The sequence below is a fragment of the Sciurus carolinensis genome, chromosome 4 (genome assembly GCF_902686445.1).
Source record: "Sciurus carolinensis chromosome 4, mSciCar1.2, whole genome shotgun sequence".
NCBI lineage: Eukaryota > Metazoa > Chordata > Mammalia > Rodentia > Sciuridae > Sciurus > Sciurus carolinensis.
This window is the reverse complement of record NC_062216.1, coordinates 67035131-67049363: the sequence shown is the minus strand read 5'-3', so window position 1 is coordinate 67049363 and position 14233 is coordinate 67035131. Positions and strand designations below refer to the sequence as shown.

Here is a 14233-nt window from a genome sequence, read left to right as displayed (position 1 = left end):
ACAATCCAAATGTCTATCAATGAAAGGATAAGCAATAAAATGTGGTATATACTTACAATGGAATATTATTCAGCCTGAAAAATGAAATACTGGTAATGTGCTACAGAATGGATGAACTTGGAAGACATTACAGTAAGTGAAATAAGCCAGTCTTAACACAAATACTGCGAGATTCCACTTATGTGAGGGATCTACAGTATCACACTCAGAAACACTAAAACAGTGGTTGTCAGGGGCTGGTGGGAGAGAAGGGGAAGTTTTTTTAACGTGAAAGGTTTCTGGAGAGCTGTTTCACAACAATGTGAATATACTTAACACTACTAAACTGCACACTGGATGGTAGTTTATGTTATATGTTACTACAACAGAAAAAACTTCTTTTCAATGTGCAAGTCTCTGGATACTTAACATGCACCAGGTGAGTCCAGTGGGACCCCAGAACTCTTACAGCAGAGCAAGTGTGATAGCTTCATTCTCCCACCTCACATCTCCCACTCACCACCACCTCTTTCACTCATGTGTCCATCTCCCCAGGAGATGGGAGCTCCCTGAGGACAGGAGTCAAATCTTCCTACTCCAGAGTACCTCCCACGCCCCCAGCATGGTGCTCTACACATGGGAGGTACCCAATGAACATTTGCTGGATTAATTTTTCAGAAAAGCGTGACCTTCAACCCCCTACTAGTGAATCCTATTCTTCCAAGTAGTGCTTAATCCACTGCTCGTTCCCCCACCCTCACCCAGGCTTACCCCAGGGTCAAGGACAGGGAAGGAAATAGGGTACATGGAAGAGGCCCAGAATGCAAGTGACACTGTACATTATTATCTATCTGTTATCATATACACCACTTCTCGAGCCTCTGCCCACGACACTTCCTCATTGTACATTAAACAGGTTAAGTCCCTGGAGAACACTGAATCAGAGGTTAAGCAGAATGACTCACCAGGAAAGGGGGACGGGGCTTCCGTTTGGTTAGACTAAGACGTACAAAGTCTCAGAGCCCCAGAGATTCTCCCAGAAGTGATAACACTGGTCTGGAAAAATAGCCCTCCCTACAGTTAGCACCGTCTTGACTCATTTAAGAATACCAGCAGAGCACAAGCTCCCAGCCCTGCCTGGCACAGGGAGCCTTCTGAGGCTCCCTTGAGTGGCTGCGATTACATGTAATAACCACTTCAACCAAACCCTATAAACTGAAAAACTGCTTCTTCCGTGCATTGACAGTCCTCTCCTCACATAACCCAAGCTAGCGAAAGGGCGTGGGAATCCTTCTTGGGTCTGTAAAACATGACGTCAGCCCTGGGAACCTCGAAATACCTAAGAGGAGGTTGTTTCTCTTCAGCAAGTAACAAAGGAAAAGGGATCTAAGACAGGTATCTGGTACCATTCTGAAATTCTTGCTAAGAACATAGTTAATATTTACAGAACCATTTCCCATAGGCCAGACCCTGTCTTGTGATCTTATGCATATTAATTTGTTTAATCCTCAACATTCTCATAATGTAGGCATCATAGTTTGACCATTTCACAGATAGACAACTGAAGCACAGAGGGAGAACTAACTTGCACAAACAATTAGTTCAAACCAAACAACCTGCATCAAGGCACGACTTTAACCACCTTGTTCATTGCCTTTATTTAGAGTGAGGTCCCTAGCTTGGCGTGTTGGCTTCCAGCTTCTCCCGCTTCTCCCTACCATCCCCAACCCGCAGAGTTTTCCATTTCAGTCCTTGCCAAGAGAGGCACACAAATTTAAGGATCTACTTCTTAGAAGTGGTATTTGTAGGTTAGGGCTATACCTCAACAACAGAGTACTTGATTAGCATGCACTACACCCTGGGTTCCATCCCCAGCAGAGAAATTATAATAATAATATAATAACAACAACAACAGTATTTGGGAAAAACCTGCATGTTTCAAAACAAGAAACAAAGAACCAAGATATAGAGACATGCACCTAACAAAAGTACAATTGTATTTTGAATTCCCACAGGCATGTTATACTTGCATATCTAAAGCATGTTAGAACATGAATTATTTCTCACATGAAACCTGAAAGATCAAGTTGTCTCCATCCCCACTAAGAGAACATCCAAAGAAGGGGAAAGTGGCTTGCTCCGAGAGTAACCTGCAGAGCAAGTGTATGAGAGTGTAGAGGATGGAATTCAGGCATCATTATTCCTGAAACCTTGCAGACAATACCCCTTCTGTTTATGAAATCATTTAGCAATAAATCTGAGCATCTCTCAAAAGTGGTATGAGTCAAAAGCATAATACCCATCTCTTCTTAAAGAATCACAGAAATGAGAAAAGATTTAAGCTTGCTCATGCCATCTCCTACCCCCGCCCCCCAGTAGATTACTTCCACCTGAGATGGGATCTCCCACTCACAGTTTTTCCAGGAAAGCACATTCTTTACCCTTTCTCAGGAACCATAACAATATCTCCAGTTCTGGAAGTTGAGAATTTTGCCTTTATCTCTTACCTAAAGACATCACACTAAATGTGATGTCTTTTTTCTTTTCAGGCTTGTCTTCTTTAAGACATTCAGCCTTTCCAAGGCTGTATTTTTTTCCAGTGGCTCTTTCACTGCAATTCTTTAAGCTCCCTGTCTCTTAAAATAGAGTTCAAATCCAGATCCAAGACTCACAGGCATTGGACAAAGAGAAAGGACTTGTCTCTATCATGCTGGGACTTGGAGGCAGGGTGAGCTGTCCCCCAGCACACACCTGACAGGTACCAGGGATCTGATGGTCCACACATAGACACATGAGCAAAAGCAAAGAGGACGTCCAGGAAACTGGAGAGAGGAGGAGTAGAATTCAGACAAGTCAGCAAGCAAAGAGAAGTTAGGTACAACCGAGAGAGGGTTTGAGAGAATAGAAGGCAAAGAGCAAAGACAAAAATCCAAGGGCTCAGAGCACAGAGCCCTAGACAAGAAGGGCTCTTGAATGCAGCCTGGAAACCTGAGGCAATAACCCAAGAACAGGCGCAACGGCAGACTGTTCATAGCTCACTCATACCTGTGTCCCTCTTTCTGCTAGGGTCACAGCCAGACTACATCTTCCAGTCTCCATAGAGTTGGAGATGGACATGAAATGAAAGCAGAAGTGAAGGTGTGCAACATCCAGGCCAGGCCGTGAGACGCTCCCACACAATCTCTCCTCATGCACACTGTTTTTTCTCTTTCCATACATCAGCAGCATGGAAAGGACTCCAAAGAGAGGAACAGAGCAGAGTTGTAACATGAGAACAAACTAGGTCATTGAGTCACCATGACAAGGTCACCTGACAAGGAATACCTGACCTGAACTGTGGCATAACTGAAAAAATAAACTTCATGTGCCAAGTCAATGAGACTTGGGACTGTTTGTTATGATTAGTTGCCTTTGCTGACTAATACAGGTCAAAGAAACAAATGTAACCAAGCAATAAAAACAGTTTAACAATCCTAGTGTGAATTAGAAATCAGGTGATTTGGAACACCAATGGGGAAAAAGAAAAAAAGGGACCTAATCAACATCAAAGCACCTCTTTTTCCTTTTGTAATAGAATTATACGGTCAGTAAACCAAAGGGAGGCCATAGACACAGAATCAGAGTAGTGCTGAGAAGGGAAATTAATGGTCACTCAGTCCCCGTTAAATGGAAATGATTTTTCAGGCCATCCATTCATCCGTTTGCTCAATAAATCCTTAGTGCCCACTATATGCTAGAGTAATGGCTACAGTGATAAGCAGACACAGTCACTGCCCTAGAAGAGCCCCAACCAGTGGTAAGGGCAGACAAGCAGTTATTCTACCACACGACAAGTTATCTATGGAATGTTTATGGCAGCTCCGAAAAGGGATGCCAAACTCAGTCTGGAGCTGTGGAAAGAGTCCCAAAGGAGGGGATGCCTGGCCAGAGTCCAGGAATACAGGTTAAGTAGAAAGAGTGGAAAAGCATTCCAAGTAAAGGGAACAGCATGTGCAAACTACAAGTCAACATTCTGCTCTTGGGAACCAGCAGTAGATAGGACCTCGGCAAGTGCAGGATCAGTAAAGGACAGTGATTAGGTTGGTAAGACAAAGGCTAGACACTGAAGAACCAGTCATCATTTACAGTGGACAGGGAGCCCGTGCAAAATACAATTTGTGCTTTTGCTTTCTAGTGACATAGTAGATGATGAGCTAAGGAGTAAGCCAGCAAGAGGGAATTCAGTCATAAGGCTGTTATAATTGTAGAGGACAGACAGATCAGTCTGAGGGTTGGATTAGACACTAGTCAGAGAGGAATAATTTCAGACCAACTGGTTGGATTAGCTGTAGAGTGAGAAGAAAAACAAAGACACTGAGAATAGCTCCCAGGAATCTGAATTGACCAACTTGGGGCACTATCACTGAAATAACAGTGATCACACAGGGAGAAGGCTTGAAGGGCAGGAGATAATTAATGGACTTTTTAAAACTTAAACATTCTAGATATGTCCAGTAACAAATTAAAATGTGAACTTGAGACATATCTGAGCTGAAAAAGTAAACCTGAAAGTCGTAATCATACCAGTGATGGCTCGATAAGGGGCATGGTTGACATCACCTTAAGAATGATAAGCAGCTGGGTGCAATGGCACACGCTGTAATCCCATCAGCTCTGCAGGCTGAGGCAGGAGGATCGTGATGTTCAAGCCAGCCTTAGTAACTTAGTGAGACCCTGTCTTTAAATAAAAACACTAAAAGGACTGGAGATGTGGCTCAGAGGTTGAGCAACCCCAGTTCAATCCCTGGTGCCAAAAAAAATATATAAGCAGAAGAATTAGAAATAGAGTTGACGCAGCAGCATGGATAACGCTCTCAGGTAGTTCTGTAGTTAGCAAAGACACACTGAGGATTGATGTGTATGCTCACAGATGCACCGATTCTATGCACAGATGCCTCAGGCACTGAGTTACAAATGCATTTAAACTTGGAAGGTCTCTACTGATGTGACCCAGAGCTCTGTCTTTGACTCTCACTCTTTAACACTGAATTAAAATTTTGGATGAAGAACAATTTGTCAATATGCTGCTGACACAAATCTGGGAGAAAGAGCTAGTAAGTTGGAAGGTTGAATCAGGATTCGGATGACCTCAACATGCTGAAACCACAGTCTGAGTGACAAAGATGAAATATAATAGGCATGAACTATAAAGGACTGCACTTAGATGAAGAAAAATTGCACTGCCTAAACATAGGGTAGGAGGAACTCTGACTATATCAGCAATTTATATGACAAGGGGCTAACTCTGGGAGGGGAGCAGCTGGGGGGTTTTAGGAGACTTCAACACAAAATGAGTCAACAGGACAGCAGAGCTGCCAAAAAGGCAAATGCAGTCTTCCTTCATCTGTCTTCAAAGTCCAGGACAGGGGAAGCAGCAGGCTAAGCACTCAGCACAAATCAGCCCACAGTGAAAGCCCCAGGTCCCCTTCTGGGCAGCAGATTCCAGCAGAAAACCCTGGCAGAGTGAAAGGTGGCCAGAAGAGGTAGAAGGAAAGGGCAAAAGAGTGGGGGATAAGGCCAAAAAGAAATTGGGAAAAGAAAATGGGGACAATAGCCCAGAAAATATGCTTACAAGGAACATGGTAGCCTGCTTTATAATCTGAAGAGCTAAAGGAAATGGAGTCAATGATTTTGTTTATTCCAGATGGAAGAAGATTGCTGGGAAGACATTATTGGATGGCAGATTTCAACTTAATATTTAAAAAGACATTCAAAAGATAAAGGCTATTTAAAACTTGAATGGCTGCTTTTTTGAAGACAGTGAGGTTCCCTTCTCCAGAATCATCCACACACCAACTAAATGACACCTGGAAAGAACACTAACTTGATGCCAAGTCTGCACTGGTGAGAGACTGGGCCGGGTGAGTGGCTCCTAGGCTTTCGAATTTCAAGGACCAGTAATACCTTTTCTTATTTTTACAGTCAACTACCATCTGCTATCACCATCACTGCCCAAAAGAAAAGACATTTTAAACACCCAAAGCAGGACAATGTAAAGACCAATTCTTACTGAATAAATCTAACTTTATGAAACGACACACCTAATTCTTCTAACTTTGTGAAGGAAACGTTAATCACAATTCCACTTGTTTATTCACTGATGTATTCCCAGTGCCTGGCATTTAGTAGCTACTCAATAAATATTGCTCAATGAATGCATGCATTTAATTATAAAGCACTGGCTTCCACAATGAGTCAAACAGCTTCTCCACCTCATCATTAATCGATATTTATTGACAACTCTCATCGTTTTGGCACTGAAATATGGGACAGCAAGGGCCATTAACTTCCCACAACACATCCTCCAAGCACTGAGAATAACACTCACTGCCTTATATTTGTATTGTATTTTAAGGTTACCAAGCTTTTCCTCCTGCACTCATCTCACTCAATTCCTTTTACAATGTGAAGATAAGTACCATAAATTCCCAGTTGGAGAAACTGAGGTTCAAAGGCTTTACCAAAATCACATCTGAGATGGCTGGTTGAGATGAACATGAACCCAGCTCTTACAACTGTAAGTTGAATGCTATTTCCATCCACCTCAACTGTCCCTAGGAATGGTATAATTGATTCTCTGGCATACCCGTGGAGAAGATGAAATGCTCTTTCTTAGCCACAATACCACAGGACACAAGTCTCAACAACAGGACTGCCCTGGCAATGCTGGTATGTATAGCATTTTGGGGGAAAGCAGAGGGCTTGGAGGAGTCCATGGCTTCCATCAGCATCAAGCCAAGAGCCTGTGTTTGCTTTAAGACACCATCTGTCACAGGCCTGCTAATGGTGGTTATTTAAATCAGGAACGCTTCTAGTATGAATTTGATCTCAGGTCTGCCCAATACACCAGAAGAATCCTCAGAAGAATGATGACATTGTGTGACAAGCCAATAATAAGACACTTAAATACATCCAGAGCTTCCCTTTTATTCTATGCCAAGCCATAGCATGTGGGTTACCTGATAAGCTGTTCTAGCCTGAAATTAACTGGCAATTCAGGAAACCAAATAGCACTGTCCAGGATTAAACCAAACCAAAGGGGCAAAGGAAAACAATAGCATATATTTTTTTTTCAGACTTAACCAGTCTAATTCTACATGTGTACGTGACTATGTGTTTAAGTACACACACACGTGCGCATATGCTTAAGTGAATGTAAATATTTGTGCACACACATGTAGGTTATAAACTTGAGTAGATATAGTCCTTTTGTTCAAAAGATAGGAAACTGAATGAAAATTCCTTGGACATGGGGCATCTCACTCCTGGCACCTCTTCTTCAGTGTGTAACTAGAACAGGTTCATTGTAGCTTAGCACCCCAGTCACTGGTTTTCTCACTGATAATTCCTTGGTTAAAGAAATCCAAGTCCTACAATCTGCAGTCCATAATGCAGTGGAGCATCTCAGTATGGTAGGGTCAAGGTGCCAGAAACATCCTGAACAGATGGTAAAGGCAGGTGTGTATGGGAGGGAGAAGAGAAGACACGTGCTCCAAAATGTTACAATTGCTATTGCATTTCCTAGCAACCCGTGCGCTGATGTTGTCTGAGTACCACATAGAAACTGGGGACAGACAGTGAGCCCAGCCTCACTGAAATCAAAAACAAGGATCAAGGAGACTCAGCTGATCCATGTGACACATGTAACAAACACTGCCAGGGCACTGGGTCTGAATGGGAAAGTCCCACAGGCCAACAATGTGTGAAAGGGAAAAAAAATGGGAACCCTCCATGAACAGAAGTGCAAAACCAATTTCCTGACTCTTGCAGAAAGGCATTTGGCCAGAGAAGGGAAGAGCGAGGGGCACAGCACTGCAGAGGAAAGAGCAGGGACTTTGAGGTCAGGCAGACTTGAGTTAGAACAATGGTTTTATCCCTTTTCTAACATGGGTCATGGGCAAGTTCATTCTACTTTAACCTCAATGTGGTTTGGCTCCCCCCACATTTTTACTGACCAAGTACTGTTGCTGTACGTTATTCTGAGTGAAGAGGGTATGAAGGCAAACATGCCCCAGTTTCCCTACCTCCCAAAGTGGGAACATTCCCTTTTCCATATAGTTACTATGAGACTAAATGAAATACGTAAATGAAAGACATCGGTACACAGTAAGAACTCAGGATAGGTTAGCTGCTATGCTGTTAATGATGATGTGGTCAAGGTCAATGTCCTGGATATTTTTCTTTTTTCTTTTGAATTAAGAAATATTTTAAAATAGTAACTCATTATCCCTATGAAAAATAACAAGACCCCTCAGACTACATTAAATTCTGAACTTTGCTCCCCTCATCGGTCCCTGCCCCCTCCCTAATAGTTGCTCCATGTTGAAAACCACCTTAATTTTGAGTCAGCACACATTTTAGTCTTCTTTAAAAGACAATTAATGCTTCTTTATAAAACATGTCCCTTGTGGCTCTTTTAGCAAGGATCAATTGAGAGGTAGATATTACTGGTCTTCGTTTATATGAAAAATGTCTTTTCATCCTAACCACGATAATCTAGCTTCATCTGGAGTTTGAGTTTGATATTCACTGAGCACTTGGAAGATAGTATTTCACTGTTTTCTGACTTCTACTGTGGTTGATGGAGTCTACTGTTTGTAGAAAGATAGTCTGTTCTTTTCTCCCTGCTTGCCTTTAAGATTTTCTCATTTTCTTTGACATTTAAGTAGTTTTCTACATTGAGTGTCTAAGGTGGATGTGTTTTTAATGACCTTATTCAATACTAAGTGTGCTATTACCATCTAAAAAATCAATATCTCTCTTAAATTTTGAAAATTCTTGGCATTATCTTTTAAAGTAATGCCTTTTCATCATTCTCTCTACTGTTTCCACAAATTCTATTAACACATATAATGAATCTTTCATTCTTTCCTCCAGTTCTTCAACTGTTCTTTCATGTATGCAGTATTTTATATCTCGATGCTGCATTCTGGGCAATTTCCTTAGCTTTAACTTCCAACTCACCGATTTTATCTTCCATTATGTTTAACCTGATGTTTAACCCAAACATAAAATTGTTTTCAATGTGTTTTTTCAGTTCAACAAGTACAATCTTTCCAATCTTCTCTTTTTCATGCAATACTATTATTTTATTATGTTCTCTATTTCTTCCTCTATCTCATTAATTATTTTAAACATGTTTATTTTAGACTATCTTCAAATTGTGCTATTACTTGGGGTAGTAATTCTGCTTGTTGTACTTGCTGAGTCTTCCTCATGGGTTATTTATTTTGTTATGAGATTTTTTATTGTTAGCTCATCTGCAGCCAAGATTGCTTATTTTATGAAAGTCTGAGGGCCTGTGAGTTATAGAAGCATGAATCAAGTGTTTGTGCTTACTTTTGAAGGGCCCTATTGGTATCAGTTATCCTAGATCAATTTTTTATTTTGTTTTGCTTTGGCAAAAAAAAAAAAAAATTGCCATTGTTATGGACCAAATTTCTGTGTCCCCAAAAAGGATGTCAAAATTCTTACCCCCAAGTATGATGCATTTGTTTGTAAGCCACCCAGGCTATGATAATTTGTTATAGAAGCCAAAGTAACCAAGACAGCCATCTTAACCATTTTAAAATGTACAGTAAACTAGTGTTAACTACACATCACTGTCATGAACAGATATCTAGAACTTTTCATCTGACATGACTGAATTCAATACCCACTCAACAACTCCTCTTTATCCCTCTCCTCACTCCCTGGAGACTCCACTCTATTTCATTTGTCTATTCTAGATACCTAATATAAGTAGAATCATAGTGCATGTGTCTTTTTGTGATCAACTTACTTCACTTCACATAATGTTATCAAGGTTCAGCCATGTTGTACATATGACAATTTTTTCTTCTTTTTAAAGGCTGAATAATATTCCAGTGTAAGTGTCTCTGTCATAACAAAACACCACAGTCTGGATGGTTAAGAAGCAGAAATGTATCTTCTCACAGTTCTGGAAATGGAAGTCCAAGATCAGGATATCTGCATGGTTGGTTTCTGGTGACAGTTTCCTCCCAGTTGTAGACAACTATCTTCTTATATGGCAAGGAGAAAGACTGAGAGCAATCTCTCTGGCATCTCTTCTTATGAGGGCACTAATCTCATCATGAGGGCCTCACCCTTGTAACACTGTCTAAACCTAATATCTCCCAAAGACCCCCATCTCCAAATACCATTGCATTAAGAGCTAGGACCTCAACATATAAATTTGAGGGGACATAATTCAGCCTATAGAAGTAATGCTACACCACATTTTCATTATTCACCCATCAATACCCTAGATTTATTTGTCATGTTAACTTTTTATCCTAAATTTCCTATAATGTGTAAGTATAGTCATATTTCACTTAATGATGGGAATATGTTCTGAGAACTCTATCAGTAGATGATTTCATCCTGTGCAAACATCATAGTGTACCTACACAGACTGAGGCTACAAAGTCATTAGGCCATACAATCTGGTGGGAACCCATCATGTATGCGGTCCACTCCTGACCAAATGTTATGCAGCACACAGCTAAATATTCACACTCCATGCCCAAGAGTGCTAGGGCCTAGTACTTCTTTCTCATGAGTCTGCAAGCCCAGTTGAGATGATAAGCTTCCTTGCTGTGTACTCTAGAGGAATAAATGGTTTTCTCATCTCCCTTTCATAAACAGGAAACTCTTTTGAGGTTCTGGACTTTGTGCAAGGGCTCCGTTCCAGCTGTCCGCATTCTCAGAGGCCTGAGGCTTTAACCCTTGCCCACTCCCAACCCCAAAACTTATGCGATGATATCCAGATTCAAACTTCTAGGAGCCACCATGGCATCAGCTATTTTCACATATTCTCTATTCACTTAAAACACTCACCTCTATACACAGCACTCTTATGAGAATTTCATGATACTCACATGAAATTCCTAATTTAAGGCCTGGCATACACCACATACAATGAGTGTGGCTATTTTTATTTCCAAATCCCAACTCAGTCCTATTTAACCAAAACACTCCCTTTCCTCTTAATAAAGTAATAAAAATTTAAAACTGTAATATAAAATAATATGTACCTTGGACTAACCATACATTCATTAAAGCCTCCCTTTTCCCCACAAAAAGACAGGAGAAAAAAAAAATTTGAAGACTTACAAATGACTGCAAAGTCTGAACTCCACCATATCATTTTTTTTAATTATAATTCCCATTTTATTTTTTTTCCAGAAGACAGCTTTTCTTCACTCATTAAGGACCCTGTTCCTTACATAGGTTTTGGTGGAGGTCGTGGGGCAGCACCAGCAGGTCTAAAACGGGGTGGGGGTGTTGGGTCCTTCCTGGCTTCACGAGATCGATTCCTGACCACCTTGCTGTGAATGGCACAACTCACACAGTAATGCAGCTTCACGTAGAGCTTGGGAAGCACATAAGCGTCAAAAACACTTGCTTCAGAAATGTCCCTGATGGCTGTGGCCTCTACAATGTTTCGAATGACGAACTTCTTAATGGCCTTGTCCTTGGGCATGCACCTAGCACAGTTCATGCAACGAAGAGGCTGCACATGGCCGCCGTCCTTTTTGGCATGACCATTATTCCTTCATTTTTGGTCACCTTGGAAGTGAGGACCCAAGAGAGCCCACCATAACATTTTTATACATGAGGTACCTCAATGTATAATGTAGAAGGTTAGCTGATACTTGATGCCCAAAATTCTCACCAACCCAATATACACAAACTCATGCAGTCATTCATTGTTCCTAAATTAAATTTCCCAATTGATCATAAAAGATACACACCATAAATCAAATGTTCATTCTTCCTTCAAGTGGACAATATCTTATATTGAATACTGGTCACCCTCACTGCTAAGCATTAAGCTACAGTTAATCATAACACATAAACCCAGCTGAGCATCTGTTCCAGATTATGACAGACAGTGGTTCTGTCCCCTTCCTAGATTCTATGGGTCCTTGGCCCATGGGGTCCTTTTCAATTTCCCTTGTGGTGCAAAGTCCTGTGAGGCAGAACCCAACATCCTTCTAACACAGCTTTACATGTGCAAAAGGCAGGAGGTATCCTGGACCTTCCAAATAGGGTAGGCCACTTAAGGAGTACCATTACATCAAGTAAGAGTCATTTCAACTGGGTCACCCCAAGAAAACAGCAATGGTCCCAGTTCAAGAGTAGCCGAGTCTAGGATAACTAAGAATCAACTTGGAAGAAAAGTCAGAGGCAAATAATTTTGTGAGTGCAAAATACATGGTGTTGGAGATAAATTGCCCTTTCCCACCCCTTGGAAAACTGGTTTGTCTAATGAATGAGAACTCTATTTAGTTTAACAAGGGATGGAAGTAAGGGAGGGAGGGGAAGAGAAGGGAAGAGAGAGAGATTGGGAGGGAGAAAGGGAGAGAAAAGGAAAGGAGAGAAGGGGGAGGCTGGGGAGAGGCTGGGAGGGAGGGAAGGGAAGGAAGAAGGAGCTGGGAAGGGTGATAAAGAAATCTGGTTTGTCCCCCTAAGCAGAAGAGTCCACATGAGCCATGCAGCCACAGTGATGGAAGTGTACATGCCCCTTTATTTATTGTATTCTCTTGGAATGTATTCAAAGCGAGAACATTAAGCATGTGTAATATCCAGAAGTGAAAACAGACCCTCTTGACATCACTCTGCAAGTTTCTGCCCTAAATTAGAAGTGAATCAGAAGGTTACATCTGCGGGTGGGTTGGGGAAAGAAAATAAAGAGCCCTACAACATGAGAGCACGTTGGGGAAAGACTGCGACTCCCAGGCGAACCAGTGTGATGATCTTTTTTTTCCCCCAAGTCAGCAGAGGCAGATCCAGGCTCGTCTTTACTGCAGTGCAGACAGTGACAATTCCAAACTGATAAAGAAAGACCCTAAATAGACCCTGTGTATCAGGCTGCCCTGTGTCCCTGGGAAAGAGCCATGTGTCAACTGGATGTCAATCCTAGCATTTTCTTCCTGACCACCTCCCTGACTTTTATCTTGAGCATGCAGATAAAACACATATGACAGTCTCTGGAGATTATTTCTAAATATACCCATCCCTGTTTATATCAAAATGGATTCCCTTGGCTGTTGGCGCTCCATGGTGCAAGCAGACACCCAAGCCCAAGCCATGGCACACTCACTCCCAGGAGGGAGTTGGGGGCAGAGTACGAACCAAGACACAGGGACCCCAGCTCTCGCTGCTCTAAATCTGGGGTTGGGACAAGGACAAGTCCACCACAATGACACTACTTCCATGATGACACACATTCCTAACCCTGACTTTCCTCTGGCTGGGGGACATCTGTGCAGCATCCACAGGCTTGTTCTGCCACTGTATGGGCTGCTATTTAAGCAACCGAGAAAAATGTCAAAAGCCCAACAAGAAACCATCCACATTAGAAGAGAAACAATAAAATCATGATATGAGCAAGGGCTCATAGAAGAGGGTGCCTAGTTCAAATTCCAGCTCTGCCATCTATTGGCTGAGTAACCTCAGGCAAATTACTTAAGCTCTTGGGATCTCAGTTTTCTTTTCTGGAAAATGGGGATAACAGTAGTTCCCCCCTTCACAAATGAGGGGTGAGGATAAGATGGGATAGTGATATGAGATTGAGCCAAGTGCCCACAGAGAGGAATGAGCAGGACTCATGCTCTGTCTGCACCTGTGGAGCAGCGCCTGCCCCAGGAGTAAGGGCTCCATAAACAAGATCTAATTCTTCTCCAGAACGGCCTCCTCCCACCCTTGCATCATCAAAGTCCATGGTTACAGAAACAAATCCAAATGGAGGCCTGGGCTAAAGAGAGAGGGGGTGAGAAGATGCTGGCTGTCATAACTCTAAATTGTTTATAACCAAAGGAATGCATTAAGGCGCTCGCACTTGGAGAGCTGATTTATGTTAAGTAAATGGCCCCACATCCTTGGCTGTCTCCACTTGAGCTCTCTCCACGGCCTGTCCATTTAAATGCATGGCTTGTTCTGGGTCCCCACTTGGGTGTTGGCAGGTTGAAAGGCACTTCCAAAGTGAACACACTCTAGAAAGCCAAATATGGCCAAGCTCAGACCACTCTAGGTGGACCACAGGAAGGCCTTCTACGGGTGCCAGAAGATGGTGAGGGGTGACTCAGACAGCATTAGCTGACAACTTCAGGGTATGAATGGCTATGGGCTATTTTCATTCCCAAACAAAATTTTCCATCCTATAAACTCCAAAGTATGTTATCGAAGCAGTGGGGTCTAATTCATCGGC

The 14233-nt window shown here is 42.1% G+C and overlaps 1 protein-coding gene and 1 pseudogene across 1 annotated transcript in view; both read right to left on the bottom strand.

Annotated features, from left to right (window-relative positions):
• Cacna1c (calcium voltage-gated channel subunit alpha1 C) overlaps positions 1–14233 on the bottom strand; it is a 650592-nt gene that overhangs the window by 610152 nt on the left and 26207 nt on the right. The window lies entirely within an intron of this gene.
• Positions 11241–13747, bottom strand: LOC124982143 (40S ribosomal protein S26-like; annotated as a pseudogene).